The sequence below is a fragment of the Dermacentor variabilis genome, chromosome 4, assembly GCF_050947875.1.
Source record: "Dermacentor variabilis isolate Ectoservices chromosome 4, ASM5094787v1, whole genome shotgun sequence".
In the NCBI taxonomy this organism is placed as follows: domain Eukaryota; kingdom Metazoa; phylum Arthropoda; class Arachnida; order Ixodida; family Ixodidae; genus Dermacentor; species Dermacentor variabilis.
This window is the reverse complement of record NC_134571.1, coordinates 187,477,453-187,494,991: the sequence shown is the minus strand read 5'-3', so window position 1 is coordinate 187,494,991 and position 17,539 is coordinate 187,477,453.

Genomic DNA, 17,539 nt, shown 5'->3' with positions numbered 1-17,539 from the left:
ACGAGATAAGGATGAGACGAGTTCGTACAGGCCAGTTACGGTAATGTCGGTAATGCACAGAACGACAATGGAAGCCATAAAATTAGAGCTCTCATAGTGCGTGGAGAAAGACCATACAATGGGGGAACTGCATAAAGGGCTCATGCCAGGCAGACGCTAAGGGGTAAGTTGTTTGTACGAACTCAGAGCTTAGACATATATGTAGCTAGGTATAGGCATGGACAGGTGATCGATATGGGATATTTTTAAGCACGAAGGCGTAGAGGACGATTTTGTGGAGCTTCTGAGGGATATTTGTAGGCACAACCGAGTACAGGTTGAATGGGAAGGTGAAAAAGGTAATGAAGTGCTGCGATTTCAGCAGTTATTAAAGCAAGGATGTCCTCTGGCTCCACTGTTCGCATTTTTTGTGAAGGGCATAGAAAGCCGACACTTACTCAAGTACCTACGAAGAAACCCGAAAATAAAGGTGAAGTGGAATGCAGCAATGAGGAAGCGCCGAGCACTGTGGGGCCACAATAAGTATCTGGTGGTCTATATTTCAGATCACAGCTGCCGTGTCAGTGAACGAGAAATTTGGTCGATTGAACGTTCGAGATGACGTGGCCGTGCTGATGGATGTTATTACAAGGCGCAGTCATTCCTACCCCCAAAGACCGTTGCAGCATCGGAACAGGTGCTGCAACGGATCGGGCTCAAAATTCGGCAGAAACCATCTTATGATCACCGGCAACGATAACGCGTCTAATATAGATACAACATAGCGAGCCAAGGTATTGAACCGTGAAAACACGTTCTGTATAAGGCGTGTACTCCAACAAGACTCCTCTTTCGCCCTTCCCTATGAACACTTGGCGCCACCTGACACCGCCGCCGTTAAGCCCACGCATTGCATTGGAAATGCACAGTGCGCCTGTCTGTGCGAACGTTTAGAAACGCGTCGGGGCGGCAACCACGCTTCTATCTCGTGCTTCTACCTGGACACACTGCGCCATCCAGCAGCGCTGCCCAAGGCGTCGTCATTTCGAGGGGGGCGAAATTCAAGAACAACCCTGTGCTGTGCGTTCGGTGCACGTTAACGAACCTCAGCTGGTAAAAATTATGCAGCAGTTCTAAAAAAAGCAAAACCCCTAAATTTTGTTTTTAATGCGCAAGCATTCTCTGGCGAGCTCCCCAGTTGAGTCATGCCAGTTAATATAAAAAAATTTAGAATTTAATCGTTGCACTAGGGAAAATTTAGATGATTGGTAGCTTTATAAAAGATAAGGAATAATTTAAACCAAAAGAAACGACTAAAAGAGATACGCGTAGAGATATATATAGATACTTTGAGTATGCGTGGGGCAGCTTGTATAGGGCGTGGTCAAGTGAAATTTTCAAAACAACTTGAAATTTGGGGGTGCGGCACCTCGGTATTTTGAGATCTGCCAACACAAATTTTAGGGTGGGACAATTTGAAATTTGAGTTCGACCAAATTAAGTCGGGAGTGGGCCAACATAATACTTGGGGGCGGGCCGACTTGAAATTTGGTGGGTGGACAACTTAAGTTTTAAGGTATGGCAACTGAAATTCGGGAGAATGCTTACGCATACATAGAAAACGCCATTGAGTTATTGCATTCATTTTTATTTTGTAGTGCTGCCAACAAGGACACACGTGGGCTATGGGACAAGAAGCGTGGCCCGCCGGTGCCTGCGGACACTGAGAATAGCTCGCTCCTTTAATCAGTGCATACAGCACATATTCAGCACATACTCAGAGACTCAATTTGACGAGAATTTCATTCAAGATATTCAACTGCATTCAAGTTAATTCACGAATTCGAGTGCATTCAATGATGCAAAAGTATTCATGAGGTAGCTTGCTTAAGCGTTGGCGTGAAAGGCATTCGTTGAAAAGTGGCACAAAGCCAGGTCATTTGTTTGCCAGTCCTTTGCTACCTGCGGTGCCACATAGACACTTAGCCAATGAATGTAGGGCAGTAGCTGCGTATGTAACTGCGTAGATACTGCGTAGCTGCGTATATGGCCCCAAAGATCCGCCTAAACATTGGACCATTTTTCTACGGCAGGAAGCCCTTACTTCGTACTTTCCTTCCTGCGGTGCTACAGAAACACTTGGAGCGAAACTCAATTACCAGCTGTTCCCAAAGCATGCCGCAGGAACGGGTTTGTTTATATTGTGCGGTGCAAGAAAACCGCGAATCTCGGACTAAGCTTCCTGCACAAAAAATAGCGCTTTTGACGGCGCAATAGCTGTTCATTCCCACCTATTAATGGAAATGTCCTCTTTGAATAGGCCGCCCACGGTGCATCGCTTCTAGAGCACGCAGCTTGCTGCCGCATACAGGGATTACCTATACAGAGCCTAAAATTGAGCTCTCATAGGCGCCGAGTCATTGAACAACAAAAGATTTGATTGCTTGAGCTTAACAGCATACATGGTCGTGGAAGTGCGGGCAATTCCTACCACCAAACACCGTAGCACCATTTGAATGAAAAGGTATCTGAGAGAAACGGTCATAATAAATAAAACTTGGTCGCTACTACTCTGTTTTCCACTTGCTGGAAACACCTTGTCGTGTGGCAAAAAAAAAAAAATAAACGCAATTTTGCGAGGTGCACAATCAAGTTTAGTGCACCGCGCCCAACCCGGGCGGAGCCAACCTCGGAGAGTGCCGCCCGTAGCGGACGGAACCAACTTCAGAGAGCGCCGCCACTCCCATAGTACAACTAGGGCCATGTTTATAGATTGTGACGTTAAGAACGGGCTTCTTGTGTAAATCACCCGTTACTTTTTCGCCCGGCCACTGAACGATTCAATGGAATTCGTTCATGCGAGTCTTATCACTCGACTAAGTTGTACCCGTTCGAAGATGCGTATGTGCCAAATATATAGTATTCAATTACAATTCTTTGGGAATTCCATGCTCTTTTTGGTGTGATATTAGTGTCTGGAATATTCCATGCCAACATGGGACACTAGGTGTGTGTCAGTGGTGAATCTCTGCTATTGAATAGACAAGTAGGAATAGAGAGCGTCGGTGATAGGGCATGTACAGTCTCTCCAGGTGTGTCTGGGTATGTATAAGGATAGGCAAGTTGAGCGACTTGATTTCTGTAACCGACCATGTCCCTCAATAGACAAGTTGGGCCATTTGGTACGTACAACTCGCCATGTGATAATAGGTAGATGAACATATTGACCAGTGCTTCACTTTGAGTATGTCTTTGTACCAGATCTCTCTGTACGGCCCAAAGTACCGTCCTGGGAGTTTATCGGAAAGTCCACGACGGCGTGTGGGTACACAAACCTATACATTATCACCCGGACTGTAGAAAAGGGACCTGTGTAGAAGATGGTATCGTATGGCATCTTGGTCTTGATGAATGCAGATACGTACGCAGGCAAGCTGTCTGGCTTCTTCGGTGCGCTGTGTAATATCGTCAACGTCGGTAGGTCTGTCGTCAAACTCGTGCGGCCGCATGGCATCCAGCGTCGTTGTGGCTTCCTGATCATGGACCAAACTGAATGGTGTCATTCCAGTAGTTTTTTGTCAGGCGGTATTGTAGGTGCAGGCTACGTAAAAAAAAAATCTGATCCCCATTCTTATGTTCCACGTCGTCATAGATACATGGCATGTCTGCGAGGGTCTTATTAAGACGCTAGGTTGTCCGTTCGTGTGGGTATGGTATGCGGTAGTTTTCCGGTGACTTGTACCATTTAGTCTGAGAACAGAGTGAAGGAGTTCGGCAGTAAAGGCAGTTCCCCTGTTTGTGATGACTACTTTTGGGGCGCCGTGCCTAAGGACGACTTTCTCGATGAAAAAATGAGCTGCTTCGGCTGCTGTACCCCTCTGTGTAGCTTTGTTCCAATTTTCAACGAACGTCTTTGATGCCAACGCTTTTGCAAGTTCATTATGGAAAATAGAAGTGAGGCGTGCAGACAGGACACAAGAGTAGAGAAGTGGGCAACACGAACGCCGACTATCAACTGAAGGGGGCACTGAGGCGAAAAAAGAAAGAAGGCACAAAACTCATCTGCGCATGCTCAGGAATGGTTACACCACGTGTCAATCGGGTAAACGCGCCGGCCTACGTGAGAGATAACTGTTAAGGTACTTAATCTCTTCCTTATGTAAAGTAATCCAAGGCTGACTCACGCACGCACTTCCACCATTATAGATATGCCATGCCTCTACCATAAGACGCGTATCTTCATTCTTATGCCTGTACAATATCGCGCATTCATCTAACTCTGGCGTGCAGTTACAATCTCGGCAATGAAGCGAAAGATTAGAAGGCGATCCACCGGTTAACGACCTTTTATGTTCCATTAGCCTCTGATTGATACACCGTCCCGTTTGCCCTACGTGGAACTGGCCACAGCTAAGGGGAATATTATAAACCACACCCATACGACAGTCAGTAAAACAGTTGTTCTTATTGTGCTTGACTGGACAAATATCTGTTCGTTTTTTGCCTTTTACCCGCTCCTTTTTATTCTGTACGGCAGCGCACATCTTACCTAGCTTATTGGGAGCAGTGAAAGCAACATTAACATCATATCTACTAGCAACTTTCTTAAGCCTGTGCGACACTGAATGAATATACGGAATAGCCACTACTCTTTTTTTGCTATTACTGCTTTCTGTAATCACGTCCGTCCCTCTCGAAACCGACTTCTTTAGGCGCTCAGCCACAGTAGCCACCGCTACACTAGGATACCCTGCTTGTAATAGACGCCGGACCTGCGCATTAAAACTGGCGCTCATTTTGTGCATGCACGATCTGGTGAGGGAAGACTTGAGGCACGACATGGCAATTCCGTTTTTTACTAATTTAGAATGCTTGGATTGAAAGTTTAGCAACGGCTTCGAAGATCTTGGGGAGTACTGCCAACAAACATGATTTTGTTCGAAGATCAAGGAAATGTCAAGAAACTGAATTACGCGTCGCTGACGAAATGCCTTGGTAAACTTTAATCCTCCCCCATAAAGTTTAAGTTGCTCACTTACTGAGATAGCAGCGGAATCGAATTCTTCCATATTACAGAAAATCAGGTAATCATCAACGTAACGAAATATTGACACGTGTACTTATCTTTATCGGGCGACCATGTTTCGCCGCTTAACAAATGTAATCGCACAGCGAGGGACGCGCCTGCATGTATCCGACGTTTCTGGAAAGTTATCGATGCTTCTACCCGGCTGTCTGTTGTCGCCGAACCTTGTGTTATCTGATTCCATCGCGTAACGCGAATGGTGTAGAACTTTGTGGAAGGCACGAGGGTCCAAACGATTAGTGTGGAACATTCCACGACTGCTCTATAAAAGCCGACGCGCTTGACCCGCTGATCAGATTTCCGACGATCGCCGACCGTGTTCGCCGCTATCGTTGTGCTATAAGTGTAGCCTGTTTTGTGGGCACAGGTTCGCCCAATAAAAGCTAGTTTTGTATTCCACTGTACTGCTTCTTTCTTCACCGTCACTCTGCCACCTTCGTTATTCTCCAACAGTGTTCACGAGACGTCATTCTCGGCATGGACTTCCTGAATCAACATGGCGCAGTCATCGACCTGAAGTCGAAATCGATAACGCTGTCACAAGATCAAGCGATACCGCTGGAGAGCTGTCGTAGTCACCACGCCTTGAGTGTGCTCGAAGATCAAGTGAGCATCCCGCCGCGTTCCAGCATTATTATTTCCGTCGGCACTGAAACACCCGCTGACGTACAAGGCGTCATCGAGGGCGACCAACATCTACTGCTCGACCGTGAAATTTGCGTCGCAAGAGGGATCGCTCGACTCCACGGAGGGCAAGTGGAAGTTATGCTAACCAACTTCAGCCAAGAGTTCAAGCACATCAACAAGGGCACGACAATCGTATACATCGAGAAAATTGTGGAAACCAGCAATGCCTTTGTCCTCTCGGATTCAGCCGCATCTACCCCGATGAGCATTATCCCCGAACCAGACTTTGATGTGAATCCAAGTCTTCCTATGAGTAAGCAGCAACAGATCCGAAGTCTTCTCAGACGATACAAAGACTGCTTTTCGACGTCATCGAGGATTCGACAAACACCAGTTGCAAAGCATCGCATAATAACCGAAGAGAGCGCTCGACCACTCCGCCAGAGCCCTTACCGAGTTTCGACGCGAGAACGTGAAGCTATTAGGCAACAAGTCGACGAAATGCTGCGCGACGACATCATCCAGCCGTCGAAAAGCCCGTGGGCCTCTCCTGTAGTCCTGGTAGAGAAAAAGGGCGGAACCCTACGCTTCTGCGTCGATTATCGTCGACTGAACAAGATCACGAAGAAGGATGTGTACCCCCTTCCACGGATAGACGACGCATTGGATCGGCTCTGCAACGCTAAATACTTCTCGTCGATGGACCTCAAGTCTGGCTACTGGCAAATAGAAGTGGACGAGAGAAGAGTCGACGAGAAGCCTGTTTGTGGGCACAGGTTCGCCCAATAAAAGCTAGTTTTGTATTCCACCGTACTGCTTCTTTCTTCACCGTCACTACCACGTGACAATATCTTGATAACACTATCACCTAAGGCTTTCTCTAAGCAGTTGTCAACCTTACTCAGGTAATGTTGCTAAGAATAGGGGCAACCTTTGAGCCAATACAAACGCCTGATTTCTGCAGAAAAACGCCATCTCTCCACCCAATCAGCGTCGACTTCAAGTACATAGAAAGAATTTCTAGAAAAGCTCCCGTGGAAACACCGCATCTGTCAATAAAAGCCGATTCTTGCACTTGTTCTTTAATTCACTCATTTACAGAATTTAGCAACCCGTCATGCGGCAAGGAATAATACAGGTCTTCGATATCCATACTAAAAGCAGTACAATCACCAGGATTTTCCTCTCTCAAATACTGAACTAGTGCCTGAGAATTACGCAGACAAAAGGTGTCTGAAAAAACTAGAGAAGCTAGGTAGTTCTGAAGGTAACTAGCGACACAGACCTGCCACGTCCCTTTCTCTGACACTATAGCACGAAAAGGAATTTGTTGTTTAGGGGCCTTGGCCAAGATAAACAGTTCTAAAGTGAGGGATTTAGCTTTCTTGACATTACAGACAAGCCTATCAAGATTATGTCTTGACAAGAGGTCAACCGCAAGTTGCTTAACTACCGAAGGCTTGAGTTTTACTGTCTGCAAATTCTTTTCTATGGCTGAAATCGCTTTTTCTGAGAACATGTCATCTGGCATAATTACGAAAAAACCTTCCTTGTCAGATATTACTGGTCTAAGTTTATGTTCCACAAGGTAATCAACTAACGGTCGGACAGGGTCAGGCATCTTAAAATGAAAATCTGATTGTTTAATGCTAGCAATGCAATCCGAAATACAGCGTGAGCGTTCTTCTTCCGGGACGAGCCCGGTTATGCAGCGCGGTATGCTTAAAACGTCAACGGGTTTTACGTTAGGCTTAAAACAGTGCTTAGGACCTAAAGCAAGGGTTCTTCTATGGTTATCACTCACGATGGCATCTCCAAGAACCAGTACCTTATTTGACGGTGAATTATTAGAAAGGTGTTTCCTCTTACTTTGTTGAAGCTCCTCAGCGACGCGTAATTCAGTTTCTTGACATTTCCTTGATCTTCGAACAAAATCATGTTTGTTGGCAGTACTCCCCAAGATCTTCGAAGCCGTTGCTAAACTTTCAATCCAAGCATTCTAAATTAGTAAAAAACGGAATTGCCATGTCGTGCCTGAAGTCTTCCCTCACCAGATTGTGCATGCACAAAATGAGCGCCAGTTTTAATGCGCAGGTCCGGCGTCTATTAGAAGCAGGGTATCCTAGTGTAGCGGTGGCCACTGTGGCTGAGCGCCTAAAGAAGTCGGTTTCGAGAGGGACGGACGTGATTACAGAAAGCAGTAATAACAAAAAAAGAGTAGTGGCTATTCCGTATATTCATTCAGTGTCGCACAGGCTTAAAAAAGTTGCTAGTAGATATGATGTTAATGTTGCTTTCACTGCTCCCAATAAGCTAGGTAAGATATGCGCTGCCGTACAGAATAAAAAGGAGCGGGTAAAAGGCAGAAAACGAACAGACATTTGTCCAGTGAAGCACAATAAGAACAACTGTTTTACTGACTGTCGTATGGGTGTGGTTTATAATATTCCCCTTAGCTGTGGCCAGTTCTACGTAGGGCAAACGAGACGGTGTATCAAACAGAGGCTAATGGAACATAAAAGGTCGTTAACCGGTGGATCGCCTTCTAATATTTCGCTTCATTGCCGAGATTGTAACTGCACGCCAGAGTTAGATGAATGCGCGATATTGTACAGGCATAAGAATGAAGATACGCGTCTTATGGTAGAGGCATGGCATATCTATAATGGTGGAAGTGCGTGCGTGAGTCAGCCTTCGATTACTTTACTTAAGGAAGAGATTAAGTACCTTAACAGTTATCTCTCACGTAGGCCGGCGCGTTTACCCGATTCACACGTGGTGTTACCATTCCTGAGCATGCGCAGATGAGTTTTGTGCCTTCTTTCTTTTTTCGCCTCAGTGCCCCCTTCAGTTGATAGTCGGCGTTCGTGTTGTCCACTTCTCTACTCTTGTGTCCTGTCTGCACGCCTCACTTCTATTTTGCATAATGAATCCTTACGAACTAGCTCAGCTTTCTGTCGTTCTAAGCTTTTGCAAGTTACCTCAGGGATGCAATTAGATTCTTGAATGAACTTGAATTCGTGAATGAGCTTGAATGCAATTGAATGTCTTCAACGAACTTCTCGTCAGATTTAGTCACTGAGTATGAGCCTATTATGTCCGGTACGCCCTGAATTAGCGAGGGAGGAATTCTCAGTCTACTCGGTGCCCAATGCTTTTTGTTTCCGAGGCTACGCGCTCCCGTCGAAAGGTTCAAGGCTCCCGGAAGGTAGCGTCGATGGTGTCTTTCGGCGCTGGTATTTTTCACACGCCCCAACGTATTTCCGGATGAAGCGGGCAAGGCCGGGCCATAAGAAGCATTGCGAATCCGGTCGTAGGTGCAGCAGACGCCAAGGTGACCAGCCGTTGGTAAATTATGAAGTTCTTGGAGAACAGCCGATCGGAGTTGCCTAGGAATGACGAGGTGTAGGGCAGGACCTTCGGGGCGTACATTGTGGCAGTATAATACACCATCCCGGAGAACAGATAGGTGAAGGGAGGAATCAGAAGGCGAAGATTTCAAGCCATCAATGATGGCGCGCAAAGTGGCATCACGGCATTGCACTTCGGCAACGTGTAGCAATTGAGAAACGGAGAAAACGCAATCGTCCGTATCGGGCTCAGCGTCGACGGGTGGTTCGTCCACTGATAGCGTGATAAACAGTCTGCGTCTTGATGTAATCGGCGCGACTTGTACACTACTGCATAGGAATATTCTTGCAGCTGCAGACCTCAGCGATCCTGCTGGCCGGTAGGATCCTTGAGTGAGGAAAGCCAGCAGAGCACGTGGTGGTCCGTGATTACAGAGAAATTTATGCTATGCAAGTACGGGCGGAATTTAGAAATCGACCAGATGAGAGCCAGGCATTCCCGATCTGTAACCGAATAGTTGTGCTCCGCTGCTCTGAGGAAGCGACTCGAGCGTTTGCGATAACGCAATCTTTACCCTGTTGGCGCGGGGCCAAGCGGCTCCGATACCGTAACCACTGGCATCGGTACGCACCTCTGCAAGAGTGGACGGGTCCAAGTGGGCTAGTATAGGTGGCGTGGTGAGAATGTAAGTGAGCTGGGCAAACACGGCAGTTTGAGCGGGGCCCCACATAAACGGCACGTCCTTTTTCAGAAGATAAGAGGTCGGGCAATTGCTGCAAAGTCTTTAACGAAGCGTCGGAAGTAGGAGCCGAACCCTACAAAACTTCGGACGTCTTTGACAGATTGAGGTATAGGAAAAGACGTGAGAGCATGAATTTTCTCTGGGTCTGGTTAAATACCAGAAGCGTCGACGAGGTCGCCCAGCACTGTAATCTGCCGATGACCGAAGTGACACTTCGAGGAATTTAGTTGGAGCCCAGCCTCACGGAAGGCTTCAACAAGCGCTGATAAGCGCTCAAGGTGTTTCTCAAATGTAGGGGGAAATACGAGAACGTCGTCTAGATAGCAGAGGCATGTTGACCATTTGAACCATTGAAGCAAAGAGTCCATCATACGTTCGAAAGTTGCTGGGGCGTTGCATAGACGAAATGGCATAACTTTTAATTGATACAGACCATGAGGAGTGACGAACGCGGTCTTCTCTTGGTCTTTTCAATCCACAGAAATCTGCCAATAACCAGACCGGAGGTCTATTCATGAAAAGCATTTGGCACCGTGGAGACAGTCGAGGGCGTCGTCAATGCGAGGCAAGGGGTAGACGTCTTTCTTGGTAATGCGGTTTAGATTACGATAATCTTAGCAGAAACGCCCTGTGCCATCTTTCTTTTTAACAAGCACCACGGGCTCGACGAAGGTTCAACAATGCCTTTGGCAAGCATCTTGTTCACTTCACCTTGAATAACCTTACGCTCTGAAACAGAAACTCGATATTGCCGGCAATGAATAGGACTAGCATCACCAGTATTCATGTGATGCTTGACAATTGAAGTCTGGCCCAATTGGCGATGGCTGAGGTCGAAGATGTCGCGGTGGTAAACCAAAAGGCGACATAAAGCTGCTGCTTTATCAGGCAATAGGTCCGCAGCAATCATGGGCCGAAATGTTGTGTCAGAGCAAATATCATCCTGTGGACATGGTGAAAAATCGCAGTAGACGTCTACGGTAAATGTTGTGACGTGGTCATCTCCGATAGCACGGAGCGTCGCAACCGATATGTCTTTTGGTAGAACTTCCTTTGTCAGGCCGAAATTGGCAACGGGGAGGCACGTCCGGTTATCGGCGACGGTGGCGACGGAGTGGGGCACAGTGATACGGCGCATCAAAAGGACATCAGGAATATGTGTGGCGATGTAATGATCATCGGGCAGAGGGTGCAAGGTGCCAGCGGAGTAATAAACGTCTGAAGACACCTGCAAATTGTCGATATCTTCGCCTTCCTCGACTGCATAAGGAGGGGGGGGGGGGTTGACAGAAGACCTATGGGCCCCGGGTGCCAGACGACCTAGCTACGCCACTGGGCGTGCGACATGCACGTCAGTGGAATTTGGGAGAGACAAGGCACTGGTACTCACTGGGGCGATTTCGTAGGTAACTGGATTCACGGCCCACAGCTCTCGATATTGTCACGCGCTAAGGCAAGAGTAAGGAACAGTACCAGCAGCCAGACACGATAAATGCCAGACACGAAGGAACGGTTCTTCAGCTGGCGCAGGATCTTTGACTTCGTCGTCGTCTTCGCCGTTTTTGCTGGGCACGCAATGCTGACTGTTTGCTGTCTCAAAATACCAGGTGGCAATATGGGCCTGTGTACCGAGACATCAGTTTTTCTGACAGGCCTACGTAGCGCGTCGGGGACCATAGGAGTACCAGAGATCCAGGCGAAAAGTGTACGTCTCTGTGTTGGCGAGCGTACAAGCGCCGTTGCTTCTCTTGAGAGGTCAGGAGGCGAGCGCGGGCAATTTCGCGTGCTTGGGCTGCCGTGGTGATGGCGTCAAGTGCATACTCGCTGGTCTCTGCTGCGGCGGATGGGTGGGATGTGTCCAGTGGCAATGTGGGTTCCCGGCCGAACAGCAGAAAGAACGGTCAATAACCGGCAGTGTCGTGAATCGGAGAATTATAAGCAAAAGTTACATAGGGTAGGGCAAGGTGCCACGCGGTATGGTCGGACGAGAGGTACTTTGCAAGCATGTCTGTTAGGGTGCGACTCAGACGCTCAGTGAGACCACTGGTCTGTGGATGGTAAGAGATAGTCAGCTTTTGCTTGGTGGAGCAACACTGCAGGGTGTCGGCGATGACTTCAGAAAGAAATGTCCGACCACGGTCTCTGAACAGTAGGTGTGGAGCACCATGCTCCAGAATCACGTCGCGTAAAAGGAAATCGGCGACATCTGTGGCGCAGCTTGTTGGAAGCACTCTGGTGATGGCGTAGCGCATGGTGTAATATGTCGCCACAGCGACCCACTTGTTGCCAGACGTGGATAGAGGAAAAGGGCTGAGTAAGTCCAAGCCAACGCTAAAGAACGCCTCCGAAGGAATGTCGAGAGGTTGAAGGCACCCGGCAGGGAGCGTCGATGGTGTCTTTCGGCGCTGACATTTTTCACACGCCACAACGTATTTCCTGACGGAGCGCACAAGGCCGGGCCAAAAGAAGCGTCGGTGAATCCGGACGTAGGTGCGGGAGACGCCAAGCTGACCTGCCGTTGGTAAATCATAATGTTCTTGCAGAACAGCTGACCGGAGGTGCTTAAGAATGACGAGGAGTAGGGCAGTACCATCGGGGAGTAGATTGTGGCGGTATAATACAACATCCCGGAGAACAAAAAGATGAAGGCAGGAATCAGAAGGAGAAGATTCCAAGCTATGAATGGTGGCGCGCAAAGTGGCATCACGGCGTTGCTCGTCGGCAGCGTGTAGCAGCTGAGAAACTGAGAAAACGCAAGCGTCGGTATCGGGGTCAGGGTCGGCGGGCGGTTCGTCCACTGGATAGCGTGATAAACAGTCTGCGTCTTGATGTATTAGGCCCTACTTGTACACTACGGCATAGGAATATTCTTGCAGCCGCAGAGCCCAGCGACCAAGTCCGCCGGTAGGATCCTTGGGTGAGGAAAGCCAGCAGAGCGCGTCGTGGTCCGTGATTACAGAGAAGTGCATGCCATACAAGTGCTGGCGGAATTTGGAAACCGCCCCGATGAGAGCCAGGCATTGACGCTCTGTAATCGAATAGTTGCGCTCCGCTGCTGTGAGGAGGTGGCTAGCGTACACGACAACGCGATCTTTACCCTGTTGGCGCTGGCCTAAGAAGGCTGCGATACCGTAACGACTGGCATCGGTAGGCACCTCTGTAGGAGAGAACGGGTCAAAGCGGGCTAGTATAGGTGGCGTGGTGAGAATGTTGGTGAGGTGAGTAAACACAGCAGTTTGAGCGGGGCCTCACATAAACGGCACGTCCTTCTTTAGAAGATCAGTAAGAGGTCGGGAATCGCTGCTCAAATTTTGCTGGCTATTTGGATGATGCCATTGATACTATTATTGCATGTCATCCTAACGCTTTCATTTTTCTCCTGGGAGACCAACTTTCTCAAAATTTCCTGGTCTTCTGATCGCCCGGTTTTGAAACCGTTTTCATCCGAAAGCTTTGACTTTATCAATCCTTGCTCGGTATTTTCTCTTTATCAGCTTGTCTCTCAACCTACTAGGCTTTGGTACAATACGGCAAATACTCTTGACCTTATACTAACGAACTGTCCTGATATGGTCTCTGATTTATCGTATTTGCCAGCTATTAGCGATCATTTAGCGCTCTGTTTTGAAGTAAATCATTGTCAGTCAATAAACCGGAGAGTCAAATAGTCCCTTCTTAATTACAGCAAAGCCAACTTTGAAGCTATTAATAGCGAACTGTCTACGTTTCTTAACGTTTTCTTAGATGGCTTTGAAAGCCGTACTACCGAAACCAGCTGGAATATGTTTACAACAAAAGTGCATGAACTAATTGACAGGCACGTACCTATGCGCACTCTTTCTTCGCATTCAAAAGCTCTTTGGTATAACTGGCATTTAAAACAACTTCGTAACAAAAAAAATCGGCTCTATGGCTCTGCCAAGCATTCTCCCTCCAAGCAGCGGTGGGATGCATATGTGAAAGCGAATAATGCTTATGCCTCCGCACTCAAATGTTGTCGTAATAATTTCCTACAATATACTCTGCCAACTATGCTCAGTAATGATCCAAAAAATGTTTTCGCGAACCATTCACCCCGACCATAACAGCGAAATCACGTTGCTTGACTCTTCTGGTGATGCAATTCCAGTTGCCGACTGCTCTGTGGTGTTAAATGATGTATTTTGCCGTAATTTTGTTGCAACCTCGTCTATAACACTTCCCAACGTGCAGTGTTTTGATTCTCTAACAATGGCTCCAGTAATTATTTAACCCCTTGGCATCGAAAAAAAATTATCCAGTCATTGAAAGTGTCCTCAAGCCTAGGAATGGACCTTATCAATACTAAATTCTTAAAAAGTACCAAAATATATTTTAGTATTATGCTATCCAAAATATTTCAAGAATCAATTGACGAATCCACACTGCCATCCGACTGGAAAGTCGGAAAGGTGGTTCCAGTTCATAAATCTGGAAATAGAACTTCACCACTAAACTACTGCCTGATTTCACTAACTAGTATCCCGTGTAAAATCCTCGAACATGTCCTTAGCACTAACATTGTTAATTCTCTTGATGCAACTCGTTCTTTTCGAAGGCCCAACATGGTTTCTGCCGATCTCTTTCCTGCGAAACACAGTTGGCTTCCTTTGCACACAAACTACACACAATTCTTGATCGTCGTTCTATAGCTGATTGTGTCTTCCTAGATATCGCAAAAGCTTCTGGAAAAGCTTGCCACAGTTTACTTCTCTTTAAATTAAGCAAATTGAACCTTGATAGGAAACTTCTCTCCTGGATCGAATATTTCCTAACCGGACGCTCACAATTTGTGTCTGCTAACACTTCCAATTCCCCGTTGAGGCCAGTCCATTCTGGCGTGTCCCAAGGTTCAGTTCTCGGCCCTCTCCTGTTTCTCATTTATATTATTGACTTGCCGCAATGCGTGACTTCTAACATTCACTTATTCACCGACGATTGCGTAGTCTGCCCAGATATTATTGAACAAAATGATGTTACGATCCTTCTAAACGACATCAACTGTATATCTAACTGGTGTAAAGTCTGGCTGAGGGAACTCAACACAACGAAATGTAAGGTATTACGTATCTCCCGTTAAACTTCTTGCCCCACTTCTTACTTGCAGGAGAATTCCGCTCTCGAATCCGTAACATCCTATTACTACTTAGGTGTCTACATAACTTCCTCTCTTTCTTGGTCTCTTCATATTAGCAAAATAATTAGCAATGCAAACCGCTCGCTAGGTTACCTCCGGCGCAATTTTTCATCTGCTCCTGTTCCTTTAAAACTCCTCCTTTACAAATCTTTAGTACGAAATAAACTCGAGTATGCCTCTTCCATCTGGGACCCCAGCACTGCTATATTAACCTCTGCCCTCGGGCTTGTCCAAAATAACTCTGTCCGCTTTATTCTAGGAAATTACAGTCGTACTGCCAGTATCACTTTAATGAAAGAGTCCCTACAGCTTGCGTCACTCGCCTGTCGCCGCAAGTTTTCTCGCCTATATTTCTTTCACAAAATATACTACAGTCCCGCCCTACCCAACGACCTTATTCTTCCTCCATCATATATTTGCCCTCGTTTCGATCATGCACAAAAGGTGGGAATAATGTCGTGCTTAACGCAAACATGTTATCAATCATTTGTACCCCGCACCTCACAGGATTGGAAACACCTTCCGGGATCAGCCACGTCCACTGCTCACTATCCCCAGTTTCATAATGTTTTAAACACAAGTGTATTGCAACTAACTAATCAAGTATGTAATTATATTTGTTATCGGTGAATTGCTTGAATTTTTTTTACTTCCCGCTGTTATCTGATCTTTTTAGCTAACATTGTATTAACAGAACAAAAACCTGTGTCGTGTCTTCTTTCCCATATGTTCCACTCCCCTCTCTAATGCCTCTGGCCCTAAGGGTAATACTAATAAATAAATAAATAAATAAATAAATAAATAAATAAATAAAGTAAGTAAATCGTACTGGGCAGTGGGCATGCTGCTGGTGTGCCGGTGCAAGAGAAGAAGACGTCGAGAAGTGCTTGCTTCCCCGTTACGATATAGCGCCGACCTATTTAAGCTCCGCAGCCGAACGCTACCACCAGCTGTTGCAATGGATGAACCGGGACCGCCCCAGGCTGCTGCTACCGTGCCCCCCGCCATCGTCTGTTCTGGCGTCATCCGGCAGCGCGATCCGGCTATATTTAGCGGCACAGACGACAAGACGTGGAAGACTGGCTCGCCGAATGTGTAAGCGCCTATAATAAGTGGGACGACCGCGCCAAGCGCACAAATGTAATCTTTTACTTGACTGACGTGGCAAACCTATGGTTCCGCAATCATGAAGCCGATTTTACCACTTCGTCGGCTTTCACGGCAACTTTGGCAGAGGTCTTCGGCCTTCCCGCCGTTCGCCGGCTTCGCGCTGAGCAGCGCTTGCGTGGTCGAGCTCAACGCCAGGAGGAGACCTTCACCAGTTATATTGAAGACGTGCTCTCGCTATGCAAGCGCGTCAATTCATCTATGGACGAAGCTGACAAGATCAAGCACGTCATGAAAGGCATCGATGACCATGCCTTCCAGATGCTCGTCGCGAAGAGTCCGCGGACGATTGCCGAAGTCATACAGCTTTGTCAGCAGTACGACGAGCTGCGCAAGCAGCGTGCATCAACACGCGCTCCTCAGCAGGACACCACAGATCTAATTTCGGCCGCGACGCTGTCGACATCTCTGCTTTAATGCCGGAGATAAAACAGTTTATCCGTCAGGAAGTGGCACGCCAACTCTCTCTGGCGAACAGCACAGCCGAGCCGTCGACAACTTTGGCTCCTTCGCTTCGCCACGTCATTCTGACCCAAGTTGCCGCGGCGCTGCCATCGCAGCCTGCAGCTGGGCCGCTAACGTATGCTGACGTTGTCGCCCGGCCTTACGCTCCTGCGGCTCGCGATGCCTACCGGGCCACTAGCACCTTCCATGTGCCGCCGCCACCTTCACGCCCGATGGTCGTCCCTTACTCGGCCGCTGGAACCCCTGTCGTCAACCCGTGGCGTACATCTGACAACCGGCCAATATGCTATTTCTGCCATTTTCCGGGCCAAAGTAGCACGATTCTTCCGCCGTCGCAGCCCCCATTTACCTGAAAGTGGAGGCGCCTCAAGCTACAGGCCTGCTCGACTTCCGCGTCAGGACCCATCTAGCCTTCCTCCAACTCATCTTACAGTCGCCTCCCTTTCGATGCACGCTGGTCACCTTCCCCACGTCGCCGATCCATTTCCCCGATGGCTCGCCGACCCAGCCCAGCCCGAGAGGAAAACTAACAGTTGCAGTTCCAGAGGCAAGAACTGCGTTTACGTCGAACATTTCAAGGCCTCATTCTAACCAGGAGAACGAAATTGAACTGTCCGCAGACGGCGTCACCGCACACATAACTTATCGACTCCGGAGCGGCCGTTTCTATTATTAGTCAGAAGCTTTGCCGCATTTTGAACTAAGTGACCATTCCCCTTACCTCTCTTTCTCTGCGTACGGCAACCTCGCATCGCATTCAGCCTTCAGCGTCGTGCACAGCCCGGGTTGTCATTCAAAGCGTTATGTTATAGAATTTGTCCTCCTATCTCGTTCCTCCCACGACGTTACCCTTGGATGGCATTTCCTATCTGTCAATCAAGCTCTTATCGACTGCGCTCGTGCCGAACTTACGTTATCAGTGCCGTGCATCGACCCTGACGGCCATTCTTCTCCTAAAGTTGTTGCC